At 47.1% G+C, this 19,779-nt stretch overlaps 3 non-coding genes across 3 annotated transcripts; all 3 read left to right on the top strand.

The window, feature by feature from the left end:
• Positions 1 to 4,271: 4,271 nt before the first annotated feature.
• TRNAV-AAC (transfer RNA valine (anticodon AAC)) lies at positions 4,272 to 4,344 on the top strand. The gene has a single exon. It is a non-coding gene; the product is annotated as a tRNA-Val (tRNA).
• Positions 4,345 to 4,700: 356 nt separating this feature from the next.
• TRNAV-AAC (transfer RNA valine (anticodon AAC)) lies at positions 4,701 to 4,773 on the top strand. The gene has a single exon. It is a non-coding gene; the product is annotated as a tRNA-Val (tRNA).
• Positions 4,774 to 5,129: 356 nt separating this feature from the next.
• TRNAV-AAC (transfer RNA valine (anticodon AAC)) lies at positions 5,130 to 5,202 on the top strand. The gene has a single exon. It is a non-coding gene; the product is annotated as a tRNA-Val (tRNA).
• The last annotated feature ends 14,577 nt before the right edge of the window (positions 5,203 to 19,779 follow it).

Raw genomic sequence — 19,779 nt, 5'->3', positions numbered from 1 at the left:
GCTGAGAGGAGGTTATGCTGCATCTCTCTCCCGCTCTCCACGATAACAAAGCAGTGAAAAAGACGGTGAGGCGCGCGCGGAAAGTGGCGCGAAGGCAAGGAATGAATCAGCGCGCTTGACTGCGAGCTTATCACTGCCAGTCAAGGCACTGTGTCGACGGTTCGAAAGAGTGAAGCCATGTCTCGTTCTGGAAGAGAAATGAATCTGTGAAATTAGAGAGACCATGCACTTAGTGGGCGCTAATTTCTACGCGGGCTTCGCCGGTTGCCCAGTTGGAGTGTAGTCATCGCGAAAAGTGGACGCCATGCCACGCATTAACAGGGACACACGGTTGCGCATAATTGCGCTTGCTATTGCAGGTCGCAGCCGCCGAGAAATTGTTAGGATAATTGGGTGCTCGAGGTTCTCAGTGGACCAAATAGTGTGCGCATATCGAGAAGAACAGCGCATTGAGGATGCTCCAAGAGAAGGGCTGCCTTCAGCCACGACCCCTCAAGAAGACCTATGGATTGTGGCCGCTGCTAATCTCGAACCCACATTGACCATCGAAGAAATTCTGCAGGAGCTGGGCCGATGTGTGCCAGTGCCGACCATTCGCCGGAGACTGTATGCAGCAGGGCTTCGCAGTCGCGTCGCTTAGGTGAAGGTAAATACATTATATCGTATGCCAGGAAGCTGAGAAGTTGGAAGAAGCAGACTAAATCCAATTAAATACGGCCGCCAGCAGCGAGCGTCACTTTTCTCAAATGGTCGTCTGCTCCGCGACGCGCTGCACCGCAGCCGAGTGCGGAAATCTCGAAAAGCGAAGCGTGAAGGCGCACGCCTCACCGTCTTTTTCACTGCTTTGTTATCGTGGAGAGCGAGAGAGAGAGGGAGCATCACCTCGTCTCAGCGCATACCCTCGCAACCCGTGCGTGGCGAGACACGCGTGCGATAACAGCGCCCCGATAGCGGAGAGCAGCGGCTCCGCGGCTGTTCGGAGCGGCCTGGGATTTTTTGACCACCCCTGTACATCTGGTGGTTGTGCTGTCCTAACACGTAAATGCACTGGCATTTTTGAGGAGTCGCTAACTGTCAGTGAAAGTGGGCGCTGATTGTTTTAAATTTTCTTTTTGCCGGTTCGCAATGGCGACTGATATGTGTGTATGCACCAAATGATATGCAAGACCGAATTATTTTTTTCAAAAACCTTGAACCCTACATCAAATGCAATAGTGCTGTTATTTTTATGGGTGATTTCAACGTTGTATGTTGTGTGGACGATCGTGCATACAACCCCCACGTTAGAGACAAAAGCGCTGAACTATTGAACACGCTAATTAATGAACATAACCTTGAAGATGTTGGCATGGTTTTATCAAACGCGGGAAAACGACAATACACACATTTTCAGGGGAAAAGTCATGCGACACTGGACCGAGCGTATCTGTCACTGGATCTGATACCTCTTTGTAACTGTTAATCCGTTACACTTCTATCCTTTAGTGACCACTGTATGGTGTCCTTTAGGCTAGGGACGAAAAGAAACAGTCAAAATTTACTTGGCAATTGTGGAAGCTTAGTGCTAAACTGCTCGAAGATGACACTTTCGTTAATAGTGTAAAAGAAAAGATTGACGATGCGTTGACAAGGGAGCCCGCGCAGTACGCGGTCGCGTGGGAGGAACTAAAAATCCAAAAAAAAATGATGGCGATTGAAAGAGGCACTATCCGACGCTACAACGAAACGTTAAAGGAAAAAGAGCTCGAACGGCAACTGGAATTGCTAGTGAGTATAGAAGTGGAACCCGGCGCGTACACTAGTGCAGTAAGCAAAGTTAAAAGCGAATTGGAACTGCTTGATGTGGAAAGATACAAAGCAGCAGTGATTCGCGCACGCGCAGAAAGGTTATGGCTGGGGGAAAGCCCAAATAGACGGGCGTTGGGCGATGAAAAACGATACGCTACGAAGAAGGAAATCAAACAGATATCTTATCAAAATGAAATTAGCTCTGACAGCGCGGTAATTGCAAGGGCATTCGTCGAGCACTATAAGTATCTTTTAGGCGGCGCAAAACAAGTGCAAAGTGGATTTGGAGAAGAGTTTCTTGCTGACATGCCGAAGTTAGATGATGAAACTACAGCGAGCTTAGGTGCTATAAGCACGGACGAAATCCTGACGGCGATAAAGGAGTTAGCTGTAGCCAAGTCACCCCGGCCCGATGGCTTAAGTGCAGCCTTTTACAAAGCTTTTGCGTCCGAACTGTCAGCGATTTTGCAGCGTGTGTACGCAGAAGCGTACGAGGAAAATAGACTGCCCCCTTCTTTTAAGACAAGTCGCACGGTACTAATACCAAAAACAGAAGACCCAGAGAAGCTGATGTCGGTTGAGTCATACAGGCCAATTACATTAACAAACACCGATTATAAAATTTTAATGAAAGTTTTGGCGAGGAGAGCCCAAAGAGTAATTAAGTCTTGTGGGCCCTCACCAAACATGCGGAATCAAGGGCCGCACGATCACAACTAATACTCATATTGCGAGAAGTGTGTTATAGTGCTGCGACGCGTTCGCAGGTCTAGTTGCTATGCTGCAGCTCGACCTGGCGAAGGCTTTCGACAAGGTCTCGCATGAAATAATGCTTGAGGTACTAAAACACATCAATATCGGCAGCGGGATTATTGAAGGGGTCAGGATGGCCTACAGCGACTGTACAACGCGTATTGTAATAAACAGGACGCTCAGCGAACTTGTTCCTCTTCAATCATCAGTGAGGAAAGGCTGCCCACTCTCCCCATTGTTGTTTACCTTGTACCTGGAACCCTTTTGTGTTGTTCTGTTGCGCCATGCAAGCATTCATGGCTTCAAACTGCAGTCATCAGAAGTTTAAGTGTTAGCTTACGCGGATAACATCGCTGTATTTTGCGAGGACAGAAGTAGTGTCCTTGAGGTGGTTCAAGTAGCCGACAAATTTTGCAAACAGACGGGCTCCCAGATTAATTGGGAAAAGAGCGTTGGCTTCTGGCACGGCAACTGGGACATGACTCCGCGCTATTTTGCAAAAATGGCTTGGACGGCGACACCAGCTAAATACCTGGGAGTCCCGCTACAGTATTACAAAGGAAATGACGAATATTGGAAGGCAGAAATGGAGACTTTGAAAGAAAAGACTGCATCATGGCAAGGCCGCGGTTTCTAGATGTTTGCGCGGGCTACAGTGTGCAATGTATTTCTTATCGCCAAAATTTGGTATGTATTACAAGTTCTCTTCATGTCACGGGCGAATGTGCAAAAAATGCACAGGGCTTTTGCGGTAATCATTTGGGGCTCGAGTTGGGAGAGGGTTAGTCGCTCAAATTTTTTTCGATCTGTCCGCAATGGAGTACTTGGCTTATCAGACTTGTTTGTTCGACAAATTGTGTCACGGTTCTTTTTTTTACGGGACCAAAGTGATGGTCTTTTGCGCACAATGTTACATGTTCGACTGGCTAAAACTTTACCTGATTTCATTGTTACCACTGGTGATGCTGTGAATCGTGGTGTGACTGGTTATCTGCACAAAATTGTTGTGTCATATCGCGTACTAACTGCTCGGTTTTCTTTGCAGTCCTTGTCTTTAGTTAACAAAAAGAAGTTGTACAAAGATTTAATTGACGTCATGATGCCAGTCCCACTGTACAGAACGGTGCACTTCGGAGGCCCAGGAGATGATGCCTTGAAAAGAGTGAAAAAGATGCCAATAAGAGCTTCTATTAAAACTTTCTTTTTCAAGCTGCACACTAATACTCTTCTAGTAAAGACATGGCTCGAGGACAAAGGAATTTTTGTGCCCTGGACAGTAAACTGTCTTTTGTGCAAAAAACCAGGAACCATTGAACATTTTTCATTGAATGCTGGGATCCGATCTTTCTCTGGGACATTTTACAACGCACACTTAAAAAAGAACTACCAATTACTCCTTCAGGAATCAGGTTTTTAACTGCAGAGACTGATGATGACACACCGTATGACATGTTCATGCTCCTGGGCCTCCACAGTTTGTGGAAGACAAGGATGGCGGTTCAACATGCGGACATCGTTGTTCGTTCTTCACGTGAAAACTTTATTGAGAGTGTTACGTACATTGCAGAGGTGTATCGCGCACAAACGGAGCCGCCGCAATGGATGGCTGTTCTTGAGGATTTGATGAGACTTAAAAATTTTAACCACGCCAGGTATGCCTGTACTAGCGTGTTTTAGTCGTGTCTGTATTGTTTGAACTGTTGTCTAAGGAGGCAATAAAGAAAAAAACAGTGCTTGTGGTGTAGTGGTTATCACATCCGCCTAACACGCGGAAGGTCCCAGGTTCGATCCCTGGCAGGCACACGTTCTTTTTCTTTTCTGCAGCGCAGTTCATGCCGACTGTCTCATGACTTTAATGAGAAGGCGCTCACGTCTCTCTACTAACACCGTTGATTGAATTGAATGCCCTAATGGAAATTTCTCTTTTGGCGCTTTTCTTTCGGGCGTTCGTTGTACAGAGTACACTAAGCCTCTATGCTGAACACGAATGTTCCGAAGGTTGCTATTGTTGTTCCGGAATCCGTCGTGCTGCGCAGCGTCGGCCTTCAATGGCGTGTCCTAGTGCCGCGTGGACTGAGGCCGGCCAACCGGTTGCAGCAAACTGACACGGCTGAGAACTCCTTCGAGGAGCGCTGCACTGTAAAGCTGCTCTTACAGCTGTGCTTGTGGTGTAGTGGTTATCACATCCGCCTAACACGCGGAAGGTCCCAGGTTCGATCCCTGGCAGGTATACGTTCTTTTTCTTTTCTGCAGCGCAGTTCATGCCGACTGTCTCATGACTTTAATGAGAAGGCGCTCACGTCTCTCTACTAACACCGTTGATTGAATTGAATGCCCTAATGGAAATTTCTCTTTTGGCGCTTTTCTTTCGGGCGTTCTTTGTACAGAGTACACTAAGCCTCTATGCTGAACACGAATGTTCCGAAGGTTGCTATTCTTGTTCCGGAATCCGTCGTGCTGCGCAGCGTCGGCCTTCAATGGCGTGTCCTAGTGCCGCGTGGACTGAGGCCGGCCAACCGGTTGCAGCAAACTGACACGGCTGAGAACTCCTTGGAGGAGCGCTGCACTGTAAAGCTGCTCTTACAGCTGTGCTTGTGGTGTAGTGGTTATCACATCCGCCTAACACGCGGAAGGTCCCAGGTTCGATCCCTGGCAGGCACACGTTCTTTTTCTTTTCTGCACCGCAGTTCATGCCGACTGTCTCATGCTTTAATGAGAAGGCGCTCATGTCTCTCTACTAACAGCGGCGATTCAATTGTATGCACTAACAGAAATTTCTCTTTTGGTTTTTTATGACTTTCGTTAAGAAATAATAGCTTTATCTCAACAGCTTAACATTCGAAAATACTTCAATTGTTCACGTGAACAACTTCTATACGAAATAGCAGTTGCTTGGTTTTGGGTTTTATGGCACATACGTAACTAAGGTCATCATGCGCCAAGCTCGCATGATGCATTTAAAATGCCAGACCGCATGATTATCGCAGTCACTTAACGAATCAAGCACTTAATTCTATTTTTCACGTGATGCTCGAGATTCACTCCTGAATGTTCACTGCGAATCAGAAACAGACGAATGCAGGCTCGCTTCGTGAACAAGTGCGTTTTCGAAAAGGCTCCTCTGTCTCTGGTATTGTTGGCGGCTTTATTTAGCCGAGAGCCGTGCCCTCGTTTAAAGGACACTGTGGACAAATAACCGCTGGCCTGTCTGCTTGCGTCGACAAAAGTTTTGGTCTTTGATCACAGAGGCTACGCCGCGCCGCCTTTCACTTCAGAATGGTGGCACTCCATCTCTTTGCACGCTAGGAGTTTGATTCGACTGGCGGGAAAATTTTTAAGTATCAATTTTCCTGTCGATAAATGCGTCTTTCTCTGCCAGACAAATGTCAATGCAGACAAAAAGGACCAGACAGTCAATTTTAATGAAATATTTAATTGAATGGTTTCGTCCCCAGTGTTTCACGCTCGGCATAGCTTTTCAATGTGCTATTTCAAGAGCATGCTACGCGCTTTAGAAAGCCATTTCATCCGGCTACCATTGCGTGACCTGAATATCAAGTCTGCTACAGAGGAACCAAATATGTGAGGTATTTAGCCATGACTGCTTCTGGCAAGCCATACAGAAGAAAAATGCATGGCCACAGGGAAAGCAAACTACACGAGGGCGTCGTCCCAGTGCATGCGACCAATTTTCTACGAGCGTTTTCCTTAATCTTCCTCCCCTTTGTTATTCGGTCATCTCATTCTGCGCCTTGTCACTTCTCCTCATTACTTTCTGTCTCGTCATTTGCTTAACGTTCGTTGATGATCATGGCTTTCTAACACGCATACTGATGAACGGGTCTTGCACGGCCTTGAACCCTTGCGCTTTCGCTTTTTCCACTCTACCGCTCTGCGCATGCTCGCCTCACCTGCTTTGGACTCTCCCGAGCTCCTGGGACTGAAAACGAACAGCCAGCTTCTGCTAAAGATGCGCAGTTCATGAATGCGACGCCAGGCGCAAGCGACAGATGGCGACAGCTGCAATCGCACACTAAATAGAACTCGAAGTACCGCCGCTGTTCTGTCGTCACCGCTGCACTGCTTATTGGCCAGTCCCTATCACGTTGCAGGCGCCGGCAGTGATGGCACACTCGGTCGAGTAGCTGACAATTTACATAGTTACATAGGTCGAGAAGGTGGAGCTCGAAAGCGGTCTGGAGCCAAACTCTAGCGTAAGGAGTTAAGGCTGGGGAACCGAAGGGCCGAAACAAAATCAGTCGACAAACATAAAGAAGAGAAAAATAATTGGTTACATATTTCGAACTGACTTGCTTTTATTTCCATAAATATACAATTTATGGGGGATTTAAGGGAAAGGTTGCTCGGAGCCACTTGACGTGCCTTAAACACTGCATGAGGGCTCTGAGCAAGTTGGTCAAGTTGGCTCAAACTTAAGCCATCAAGCCGAAATTCTGTAGAAGAAAGGGCACGAAATCTAGGAAATATAGGTTACACACTGGCGACAAGAAACAGCAATATAAATGATGATGATGGTGAAAACTTATTTGGAACAAGGGAGTTTTGGACACGTCGGTCCTTGGGCCCCCGCACGGCCCCACTGCACTCAAACGTTCATGCCCCGGAGGCTCTTGACGCTGGCAGCCCGGCCGGTGGTGATGGCTTGCTTGGCCGGGTCCTCGGAGCGCAGTACGGTCTCCCAAGCCTCCCGAGTGGTAAGGTGCTCCAGGCCCCGCGGGGGAGGATCCGCCGGGCAGAGGAAAATAATATGGTCGAGAGTGGCTTTGGGGTGGTGGCAGAGGGTACAGGAAGGGTTCGTGTGGACTGGGTGATATCGCGAGCGTATATAAGTGGAGGGCAAAGTGCGTGTTTGGAGCCGCCTCCAAAGTATCTGATGGTAATTGTCGAGGGAGGGATGAGATGGGGGGTAGAGCCGACGCTCGGCTTTGCAGGCCTGCGTCGTTTCACTGAATGAGTGCATGCGCTCCCGCGAGAACCCCAGGTCGGAGGCCGCCGGTGCCCGGTCGAGAGAAGCTCGGGGTAAAGCGTTGGCGGCCTCGTTTCCGGGATTCCCGGAGAGGGCAGGCACCCATATCAGCTCCACATGGCGGGGCGGGTGCGCGGCGAGGGAGTCCAGTATGCGAAATGCAGGGACATGAACTCTCCCGCGAGCAAAATTTAGTATGGCAGTTTTAGAATCTGACAGTATATATCGAGCATCCGTGCGTGTGATGGCCAGGGCAATGGCGGCCTCTTCGGCCTTCTTGGGAGTGGCACCGGGGGATATGTGAAGGGTGGCAATCAGTTGGAGGGAGAGGTTTGTGATGGCTACAACCGCGTCTTCGCCTGTGCATGCAGCATCCACCCGAACGGCAAACGGTTCCGTGCCATAGTGTTTGTGGAAGCAATAGAAACATTTACGGGTCCCGCCGCGGTGGCTCAGGGGTTACGGCGCTCGGCTGCTGGCCTGAAAGACGCGGGTTTGATCCCGGCCGCGGCGGCTGAATTTCAATGAGGGCGAAGTTCTAGAGGCCCGTGTACTGTGCGATGTCAGTGCATGTTAAAGAACCCCAGGTGGTCGAAATTTCCGGAGCCCTTCACTACGGCGTCCCTCATAGCCTGAGTCGCTTCGGGACGTTAAACCCCCATAAACCAAACCAAATATTTACGAGATAAACCCCGAGGACTGCTTTTTTTTTGTTAGGAACTGCGCCAAAGTTGTAATGTATGACAGGTTTTGTTTTTTATATTTACGGTAGGCTAGCAAGAGCCGGATGTCGAGCAGGTGGTACAGCGTTGCTAAAAACTGAGGCGTTTAAAAAGAGGTGCGGTATGCGCATCTGATGGAGCAATACAAACACAGCGAATTATCCTTTTTGAAGTAGGAATAACCGATTTATGTTGGTAGCAGAGGATGTACAGTCGTCCACACGCTTAACACGAATGACGGAAAACGTGGCCGGGAGCAGCTTGGAGTGACGCCAGCGCCGCGAAGTATTGCGCGCTGTTGCCCAGATAATATCTCGGTATGTTTGCGGTGGCTGACGATAGCTGGAGCGCAGCTCGATTTGATTACTCACCTTGTTCTTTAGCTTGTATCTAGCCGGCGGGGTGAGCGCGCTAACTTGACTGTTTAGCGACTTTTCTCTGCTGGCCGCGGCTCACGCGGTGCAGAAAACAGGTTGTGGTTTGCTTATCTCCAAAAAGCGTTAAAGTAGCCTGGCTTCAGACCACTCGGGCGCTTTTCAAGGTCGGCCTCAAAGCCGGTTATCGAAAGAAATGAAGACTCCGAAAAGCAGAGCGATCGTGGGTATGTGGAATTTGTATAGACTGGACAATAAATTTTCATATCCGGTGGCATCGCGGCGCAGGTTCTCTATCCCTCATATTCTCGGACAGCGTGCGTGTGTGTGCTCTCGCAGGTTAGCATCTCGCTTCCTGTTTCGCCCACGCTGCACTGGAGATCCAGTGCAGGTGCGTAAGAGGTGCTCGTGTCATGAGCAAGAATGACGCGTCGATGCAATTCAGTTCTGCGTGTTTTTCTGTGCGCCGTTTTTAGACGGATCGATGCAATTCAAACTACGGTTTTAATGTCTGGTTATTAGCGAGAAGCGCCAACAAAACCTAAACTAGCCGAGTTTGAGCACAAGCACCAAAATAGAAACAAACCAGTCCTAAACCAAACGAAGTTTTCCTAAAGAATCAGTTTTTCATCCCAAGGGATGCTATACATTGCGCTTCTCGCTAATAGCCAGACATTAAAATCTTAGTTTGAACTGCACCGACGCGTCTTTCTTGCTCATGACACTAGGAGCTGTTACGCAGCTGCACTGGATCTCCAGTGCAGCGTGGGTGAAACAGAAAGCGAGACACTAACCTGCGAGAGCACCGCGACGCACGCTGTCCTAGGATATGAGAAATGAGCCTGTGCAACGATGCCACCGGATATGATAATTTATTGTCCAATCTATACAAATTCCACATACCCACGATTGCTCTGCTTTTCCGAATCTTCATTTCTTTCCATCACCGGCGCCGCCGCAGTGGCTCAGTGGCTATGGTGCTCGGCTGCTGACCCAAAAGACGCGGGTTCGATCCCGGCCGCGGCGGCTGGAATTTCTTTGGAGGAGAAATTCTAGAGGCCCGTGTACTGTGCGATGTCAGTGCACGTTAAAGAACCCCAGGTGGTCGAAATTTCCGGAGCCCTCCACTACGGCGTCTCTCATAGCCTTAGTCGCTTTGGGACGTTAAACCACATAAACCAACCAAACCAACCTTTCCATCACCGGCTTTGAGGCCGACCTTGAAAAGCGCTCGAGTGGTCTGAAGCCACGCCACGCTTTTTGGAGATAAGCAAACCGCAATGTGTTCTCTCCACCGCGTGAGCCGCGCCCAGCAGAGAAAGGTCGCTAAACAGTCAAGTGAGCGCACTTACCCCGCCGGCTAGATACAATCGAAAGAATAAGGTGAGTAGTCAGTTCTTTCCTTCCTCCATGTGAGTAGTCAAATCGAGCTGCGCTCCAGCTATCGTCAGCCACCGCAAACATACCGGGATACACAGCGCGCAACACTTCGCGGCGCTGGCGTCAGTCCAAGCCGCTCACGGCCACGCTGTCCTTCGTTCGTGTTAAGCCTGTGGACGACTGTACTCCACACGAAACATGACTCAGGCAAAGTGCCTTGTATAAAAGAAGTTTGACCTTACTTCGCACGGGGCTTAAACTTCTCAGCATTCTAGCGACTTGCGCACAAAGTAGTGGGATCAGCCCATGACATATGGCTGTCGAAAAACGCACCCAATGTTTTCGCAGACAAGCGAAGCTCAATTTGCAAAGAACCTATTTTGTTGTATTGTAATGATGTATAATCATTTTAAACAATACGTTATTTATCAATTTTAAAAATATTTTAGTTAAGCACATTTTGGTTTTAAAGTAGTAAGTTTTTTTATAAAAAAAAAAGTTTGGGTTCGCGTTCCTTCACAGCAGCGGGAAGCGGTAGTTATGCCTTCCACCTTGCCCATCTGCGGCATGCCAGCGTTAATTTCATGCAGTTGGTTACTTTTTGTCCTCATGTTACTTTCGTGTCGACTATTTGTACGCGCTTGTTTTCTGCCATACCAGCCTAAGTTATAGTCGTACAGTCGTGAAGCTGCTTCCTTCAGAAAGACGATGTGTGGTTCGCGAGAAAGGGACCACAGCATGCTAAGAACTGTCGCTCCGTAGCAAAGTGTCAAAGTGAGATCAAATCCGCTGGCATCAACTGCGATGGCCGGGTGTTGTAGTGGTTTTGATTCTGTGGTAAGCCGTTGTCACTGAGTGCTATACCAGCCAGAGAGGTATTTTAGAGCTCTGTTGTGGGAGGTGTCAGATGACACTTTCGGATGATCGCTTGGTAGTTTGTACGGAAGCGCATATTCCGTATTGAATTCTGTTAATTTCCTGCACCTGCAGTAGGAGTGAGTGATTGCGAACCCCTGACATAAAATATTGCATGAGAGTTATTTTTATACGAGGTGAAGATACGCTATGATCAACGTGCACGTGGATTTTATTTGAAGAACACAAATGCTTCATATCCCTCTAAATGCTGGGCACTGCTTTCAAAATGAACAAATTTGTAGCCCTATCTCTTGCAATTACAAACTAAATGCTTCCTCCAACGTTTGCGCTACTTGCATACTACTGGGAACTAAAAACTGCGCCGGAAGAGGATTTTGTGCACATTGAGTATTGTGGATGATAAGTCGTAATACTGCCCTCTTATCATGGATCAGACAAAGTGCTATACGTCACACGTCATGGTCTGCTCTCTTTGCAAAATGTGGCATGCCCTGATGGTATTTGTATTTTTGTGTTATGCACACAACGTCTTTAAGGATGTCGGTTTTTCTTTTTTGAAATCTTCTCTGGTGATCTCTTTAAGCAAGAGATTGCTGAACGTTTCGTGTGACTGCAAGCTCCCTATTTATATTAGTTTATTCTCCCGTAGCTTCCTTTCCTGTCGCCTTCCGTAAGATCTTAATTTTTGTTTTTCATTTAGTCTGCGTAGCTTTTCGTTGTATTGACGAAAATATCGGTTCTACCTCTGTTCTAAAAGGCAGCGCTAACTTCACCGTGAAAGTGAAGCGCAATTTGCAGCAATCTCGTACTATTTACGCACAGCAGGCAAATAGGTTGTTCTCTTCTCGTGCAAAATTTAAAATCTCGCGGGTTAGATCACCAACCTCTTGTTGTGTCACTATTGCGAGCCTTGTGTTCGGGATTTAACTAATAAATTGTGACTTTGCTTAAAAACTTTCACTATTAGCTCTTTTTATGCGACCTAAAGTCAAACGGCACCATTCTGGCACAACCCATTGCTAGCGAACTCGGGTGTTTAACCATGCCTCTCGAACAAAAAGAGCTTTAACTGTACATATAACTGTACCTCTCGGCATTAAGGTAACGTTGTGGCTGTTGGTACGTTAACACCTTGAAATTAAGTGCGACAGACCAGGCAGATCCGAAGGAAGAAGGCAAACAAGTGCGGACTGCTAAACATAGCGTGCGTAGGCAGCGCTCGTTTTATCTTTTTTATTCGCCTTTGTCTCTTGGATCGCGCTGAAGGTCTAGAGGTTCGAGCATTCATTTCTACGTCCAAAAATCATGTACCTCCTGCTGAAAAGAGTTCTATGATGCAATAAACTCATACAGTTTGTCATACCAATATCATAGACTTATCATAAAAATCATAGAAAATTATCATACAAATGTCATGCATTGCTGTAAAATCATAGTCATCATAGAGATGTCATAGAATATTATACAAGTTGTATGATACATCATACAAATTGTATGATATTCTATGATGAAGCCTTTATGAGGTTATTGGATCATAGAACATTTTTCAGCAGGGGACGTTTTCGTTCTGAATTATGACGTCATTAATAAGTTCTCCAATCGCTTAGAAAACGGCACTGGCTCCGCACGATAAGCCGCATTTTTTTAAACGTATGGGCTTCTATGCAAGCTATGCTATACCAGTTTACATCCATCTGCCTTGTCGTTGACTGACTCACGCAGTGCTTCCGCGACGGCTGGCTGACGTGTTTGATGAACTACTTTTTTCAGTATCGGCTCTGTGTGCCTAAACCTTCCACAGTGTGACATCTCGGGCTCACCGAGGAGGCCGAAGTCTTTCGTTTTCGTGCGCAGCAACAGCTGAGAATCCGATAAACCTTTATTTGCGATCCCGATCGACAAGTCAGGCAGCAAACGAGATGCTATGTGGGTGGACAGCATTCGGTGCGACCACATATTCTTACGTTGTGGGCGCGACAAATTCGCCCCAGCAAAGGACATCCAGCTCTGCGAGATAACCTTTGTGGGAACTTAATGCTCATGACCTAAGCCAGTAATTCATTTATCCTGCATTTTGCCCATTTTGAGCCACCATCGGGTCTCCGCGCAAAATCATATGATTTTCCCTGTTTTTTTTTTGTTTTTTTTTTGTACCAGCAGCAGCCATGTTTTCGGAGATGTGGTTTTGTGAGCTTTCTTTCTCGGCTGGTCGCTGATATTGCTTCTTGAGGCTCGCAACTAAACCTGCAGTTTCGAAATCTCTGCTGGTTATGTGGAATTCTTCCCTGTAATCAGTATATATCTCGTACAGTGTTAATTTATTATAGAAAACTCATCCCCTCAAGTATCTGCAGATTCCAACGCAATGCCTATATGTTATAGTGTTGATTTTCTTGTTGATACGCATACGAGCTACACACGACTTCATATTTTGGGAAACGGAACTGTGCCTGAGTTGCTGGCCATTACGTTCCTTAATGGCAGGATAACTGTGCTCGCTCCCAATTGGTAAAAGTTAACGCTGGCAGGGAAAAAACAGGACATGAAATTCAGTTCCTATGATTCTCGCTTCTGCACCACAGTAAAAGAAACGGAAACTGGCATTTCCACGTGCACCTTCTACTTACCTACCGTTACTCCAACAGCTGTGGAGCAATATGAGCGCTTGAGTAAGTTTATACTGTTGGTCCCTTGAAAACCCATTTAACATAACATGCAAGCCTGTGGTGCCACTTTATTTTATCGTGCTTTTTTTTTTACAAACCCAAACGCTAACCAGCAGCACTTACTGAAAAAGTATGAAGTCCAGCCCATTCTGAACTGGATTCTTTACAAGCAGTCGCGAGCTGACTTTATCGGGGGGACATCTGGCCGCTCATAAAGAATGCTGGCAATGCGGACCAGTTTCCTTGCGGTCGTCCAACTACTTCCCATAAAGGAAAGGGGTGAGAAACAGCGAACGTAAAGAGAACGCTTTTCTGCATGTCCCATTTCTATTTCGAAGCCAGTCCATTTACTAAAGATGCATTTTCGAGCCTATTAAAATGAAGTGTTTCGGCAGTATCAGGCCAGATCTTCCGCGCTGCTCTTATCGAAGCAAAACTGTATGAAGCGTTAAAACCAGCCTGCTTCTTGCGAACGCACGCCGGGGGCGTGGAAAAAGAGACAGGTTGTGCTATGTCGTGCGGCGCTCTGAAGAATAATAAAACCTCATCTAATGCAGTTCGCCGTTTTCATCTACCAATAATTTTATTCGCTATTTTCTCATAAAAAATGACCAATAAGCCGATTACGGAGATCAGGCGTTGTGCCGAAGTTTTTTCGCCTGGCAGGCGACGCGTTCGATTCACTGGACCATTGCTGGGAGCTACAGCTAAATGTTGCCCGCGCATGGCCCGCTGATTGCGGCACTTTCAGAGGTCCAGTGACTTTAGCACACAGCAGCCACTTCACATTATGCTTCACATCGCGTACCTAATTGTCACCTCGTCGTGACGGATTGCACCTGCGTTGCGCACGGGCGTTTGTTTCTACCCAGTTTCTTGGCAGCAGACGAATTTCACACCCCAGAGGACGACACATTTTCGGAAAAGGCGGTTCGGTTCTTTTGTATTTAGTCTTTCCTGTCGCCCTGCTTGTTATAGTTCGCTGTGTGGGGAGATAACGTCAAGTATCGGCCAATTCGTTTGTTATGGGTACCTCTTAGTTCGCGTTTTTTTGCGCTTTTTTACCAGGAATCGACTGCTCAGGCTTTTTGACAAACATGCGTTAAACGTACGCAAGCCCAAGGCCACGCGTGTTTAGCATCACACAGGTTGCTATCTACGGGCGTGTATCAGGCTTCTAACTGCTTATAAGACGCTCAAAAATGAGGCCGTCTCGCCCGTGATCTGGGGTTGCGCCATTACCTGAGGAAATTGCTATCTGGCGCTCTGCCATAAACCGAGAGGGATGGGGGAGGGGGAAAGGGAAGAATGAGGCTAGCGAAAATGTTGCGAACCTGTTTTCTCATTTCAAGCCTAGATGCCGCCACCAGCTTCACAGACGAGATTAATCGAGGTCATATGGAGCGGCAAAGCGTTGTGTAAGTTCGCGTACTGGTGCTTGTAGTACGCGTTGGACACACTGGGTGGCACCACTGCACCACCTAGCTTAGTGATGGACATCGGTGCGCGGCTTTTAATGGGATACCACGGTTTCGAGCACGGGCACACTTAGCGCTTTGAGGCTTTTCTCTTTTACTTTTATTTCAGTTTTCTTCAGACGCCTCCTTGTCAGCTGCTCACCATTTGAAAAAGGGTACGGCTACGACGGCGTCCTCAGCTTCATTGCCATGTAGCATTGTGCTGGTTCAACTGCATGTTCCTGTGGCCTCTACAGCGTCGCTTCCGAAAACCCTCGGAAATTCGTGGTTCTACCGGCAGCTATACGATGAAGTAGGAGGTCACCTTTTGTGAAGCGCAAATATATCTATTTGAGAGCATTAGGAGGGCGATGATGGCGAAAACTGTCTAGTGTCCGGCGTCCGGTACCGGCATCTGTGTGAAGCCTCCGCCCTCCAAACATAATTGTAGGCAGTGCGCTAAAAAGACGTTCAGTGAACGTCGTTTTAGCGCACAGCATATCAAATATGAATATGTACCAACTAGCCCGTCAAAAAGCCTTACTCTAGTCCATCATAACAGGTGGCAGCAGGCGTTTGGGGGCACTTCCTGCTCTCCACCTGCAAGCTCTCTACCTGCTATAACACCAATTGGAACGCTGTTTGGAACAAAGGACCGGCTGTAATTATAAACCCGCTGTAACGAAACACTGGCGCTGTAAAAAATATCGGCTCTAATGAAACATCAGCCCTAGAAACTTGGTGAGGACACTTATCGACAGGTGATTGCGATTTGGTTGAAGTGACGGCAGCGGCTTATTTATGTTACAAGTAGCGGTAGGGGTCGCGGTAATAAACTTCGTGCTCCAGGCTGCATACCGATACCACAACGACAGAGAAGGTAAAGAAGAATAAGCTAGCATTTCCTTCGCGTCAGTCGAATTGATCGCCTCTAAATTTTTTTCTCCTTCCTTTCCAATGTTCCTGCCGGGAAACTGCGCAGAAATTTGAATGAACGGTTGTAAGGAAATTATTTTACGACATTAAGGAAACAATTTTGTAAGGGTTATGATACACTGCTGGAAATATTCGCAGCGTCCGGAGGAGACGTATAGCCTTTCGAGGGCACCGTACTGTAAACTACTTAATTTTGGCGAGGCTCTAATTTTACCATTTTTCGAGAATGGCATGCAGCTTGCGAAAAATAGGCCTGGCGAATAATTTTTTGAAAATGTGCGCTTATAATGGGCTACTCCTAATACATCCAAAATGCTGTCGGAATAGAGTCCACGACCAATGAAGCACCCCGTGAACGTATTCTCGAGTTTGTTCGCAAAACTGAACGGCTGACTGGAAGGGTACAGCAGTCCTCATTGGCTTCGAAAGGACGTCGAGCGAGCAAGCTGGAAGTCCTCGCCCTTTGAGGATACCCTTTTTTTTTTGCCTACAATCTTTGTCCTTAGCACATACTGCGGCTCGAAATACAGCTCACAAACCGCACATGTCTCCTCCAGAGCATTGTAGGGTCGATGCAGATTCCTCTCCTATTGTTTCCTGAGGGACCGCATCCTTTGGAAAGCCGTATAAAGACGGCTTCGCGCCATTTCACATTCACGCAACCTGTCCGGCAGGCTGCCGCTAAGCAGCGGTGTTGCCTTTGGGGCTGCACCTGAAACTCTGCTTCAGGCCTGCTCTATCTGATCGCATGCAGACCGCTAAACGATTGCTGAAGTGTGCGCACATGGGAAATATTCAGTTTTAGCGGCTGAAAAGTTACCTGTAGTCATATCCGAATAGAGCCGCAGCGGGAGCTCGGGCGGGCATCGCCAGAAGGTAGTTTGAACGCCAAGTTCATCTGCTTCTCGGTTGACTTCGTTAATGTTGTGCATTTTTAACTTCGGAGCCTGCGCAGTTTGTGCAGAGTTGCCTACAGAGGGGGACCAAGCATACAGTACCAGCATCCATTTCGCGCCTCTAACACATCTCATTATCCAGCCATGAACGCGCCAAATTTCGGCAGTGTTTTGTTGTTTCTGCTTGGTCGGTTATTCCCCGTATCAGCGGGTTTGTGCAAAGCTGCATATAGCCTTCACCCTTAGTTTTTTGCCGCTACAGTTATTAGTTCCGCGACTGCTGACCATAATGGTATCCTGGCGAATTTTTCTTACGGCTGCAGTGGAGCATGCATTGTGGGCAGACTGAATGCCGCAAATTTGAGCATGGAGTACGCAGAGCAGTCTTCAATGGGCGAACGATGCTTCACTCAACCAATGAATCGAAGTGCCCGAAACCAGTGCACCCATTTTTCATTTTCGTGTGTCCTTGAAAAAAAAATTGCAAAGCCGAACGTTGTGATCGATACCTTGCTAGTGGCAGCGTATAGGCTGCACTCACACTACCAATCAGGTGGTAGAGAAATGCGGAGAATATAACCAACCCTTAAGGGCCACCCACATGGAGCGTACTTGCGCTGCGGATTTTGAGCGGCGCGGCGGAACGCGGACGCACCGCCGCCGTGCCGCACCACAAGAGGCGGAAAACGGGCGGCGGCCGCCAAACCGCTGCCGCCAAAAATTTCAGTGTTGCTAGAAACGACGTCTGTCAATTCTCGATAAAATGTCGACAAAATGTTTTGTATTTGCGACGAATGAATTATTTAATCAGTGGCAGCAGCGAAGAGTAGTTATTTTTAAGGATTAACGTTGATCTGACCGTTTTTTTTAGAACATGCACTGAAACACGTGAAGCAATCGCTTCGCCTGCCAACACTGTGCATGGGTAGTCGTGATCAGTGCCAGCCGAAGCTGCAGCCGGCGGCAGCGTGTTTCTGTGCGAGGTGTGGCAGCTTTTTGTGTGCTGATACATCGCCATGGGACGCGTGCGGCGGATTTTGCTGAAGCTGTTGGTTCTGAGGAAAAAAGAGGAACAGAAGAAGAAAAGGAGATTCTGGGTACATCGGGTGTGGCAAAAAAAAAAAATCTGAAGGAGAGTATCACACTGCGGTGAGTACGTCTTTGCGTATATGGTTTGACGCGCGTTCATATTCAACAGTCAGCGAGTTTAAATTTACACGGAGTTCGCTCTCGATTGGCTGCCTAGTTCACGATCTATGTATTTTTTTACGACTCCCGATTTCCGCCCCACTCTTTTGCAGCAGCAATGAACTTGTGCGCAAGTGATGAGTATCAGCTCGCCGGTGACTCGGCGAGTTCAGAGTCATGCATGTAGTCGCCGAGTCACTGTGTTTTCGGCGTTTGCTAAAGAACAGCTACATAGTGCAGCGAAGGTAGTGATCAGTCTTTTTTTGTGCATTTTAATGCTGTGGTGAATTATTGCTCGAAGTTGAAAATTACGAAGTGACCCGCAGCCCACACGCCGGCCTGAGATTCACGACAGAGGGGCTCAGCTACTTATCGCTTCCAAGTAGCCAAGTTTAATACTAATATAACAGCGGCTGGAGAAGCAGCTGGGAGCATGAAAAAAAGAAAGCAGAACTCAGTTTACCTGAGTACCCAATTTGAGAGGAGTGCTCAAAGAAATTGCTGTTTTGACTATTTTTTGCTACCGCAGTCTTAAAGCCAAAAACAGTGCCTCCTTAAAGCTCTAAATGGGAACAAGGGCACAATATGCCCCACTGTTTCATATGCTTCATTACTGTAATTGTGATTATATCTGTGAAAGTAACTTGTGCAGCTTCATGAGATTAAGCTACCTCAACAGTGCCTGTTTTGCAGTTACAATGAGCACAAGATTTCTTTTCAATAAACTTCTACATTTAGAAGCATGCATTATGATGCAGTTTTGTTTTTTTCTTTCAGTTCCAGGTGATGAGGGAAGATCCTCCGTTATTCTTCAAATTCTATAGAATGACACCACAGAAGTTCGACGAGTTGCATCGCATTGTGAAGATGCCCCTGACAAAAGTGTTCCTTTGCCGTGAGCCCTTGAACTCTGAAGAGAGGCTAGCCATCACTCTCAGGTGCAGTGACGAAATTTGCAATGTTATACATTCTTTAGGATTCATTTCATGCAATATTTTTGTGTTGATCTGCAGGCACCTTTCTTCTGGGAGCCCAATCAAAGATATAGCCTTAGCTTTCAGGATTGGTATAGAGACATGCCGAACAGTGATTCATGATACCTGTCGAGTGTTGTGGAATCACTTGAAGGATATCCACATGCCGGTGAGTATATAGCTGCAGAAACACTGCTTTGCACTTCTGATGCGTGAGAGTTGTGACTTGCCCGGCCATTGAAAATCTATTACGAGAAAGTCTAGGCCCAGAAAGATTTGAAAAGTGCGTCCAAGAAGTCAGGCTTTGTCTATAACAGAAACATGAAAGTGCCATTATGATGTCTTTCCTTGTTTTACGATATATAGTCTCTTGTTATCTTGCTTCTTTTTGCACATAAACCTGTTTGAAGTTAGCTTTGTTGTTGTCATCTGGGTTATAGTTAATGTTGAGATTTGCTATTTACATAACACCCCGAGAATATTGGAGGTACAGTACATATTTCGTAAGGGGGCCCTCTGTCCTTCCAGGTGCCAGGAAATGCTGAATGGCAAGAGATTGCCAATAGCTTTTTCAAGCGGTGGAATTTTCCAAACTGTTTGGGCGCCGTTGATGGCAAACATGTACAGATCATGGCGCCACCAAATTCAGGAAGTAACTACTTCAACTACAAGGTATGAGGTTATTTTATTTAGTGCACATTTTGTTGTTTGTTCCTGTATATGATAAGGCCGAATACAATGACTGTGTTCTAGCACAAACAGAAGAAAGGGTTACCGAG

Source organism: Amblyomma mixtum, chromosome 1 (assembly GCF_055824585.1).
Source record: "Amblyomma mixtum isolate Tamu chromosome 1, ASM5582458v1, whole genome shotgun sequence".
NCBI classification, from domain to species: Eukaryota; Metazoa; Arthropoda; class Arachnida; order Ixodida; family Ixodidae; genus Amblyomma; species Amblyomma mixtum.
Note: the sequence above shows the minus strand (reverse complement) of the source record. Positions and strands in the feature narration are given on the sequence as shown.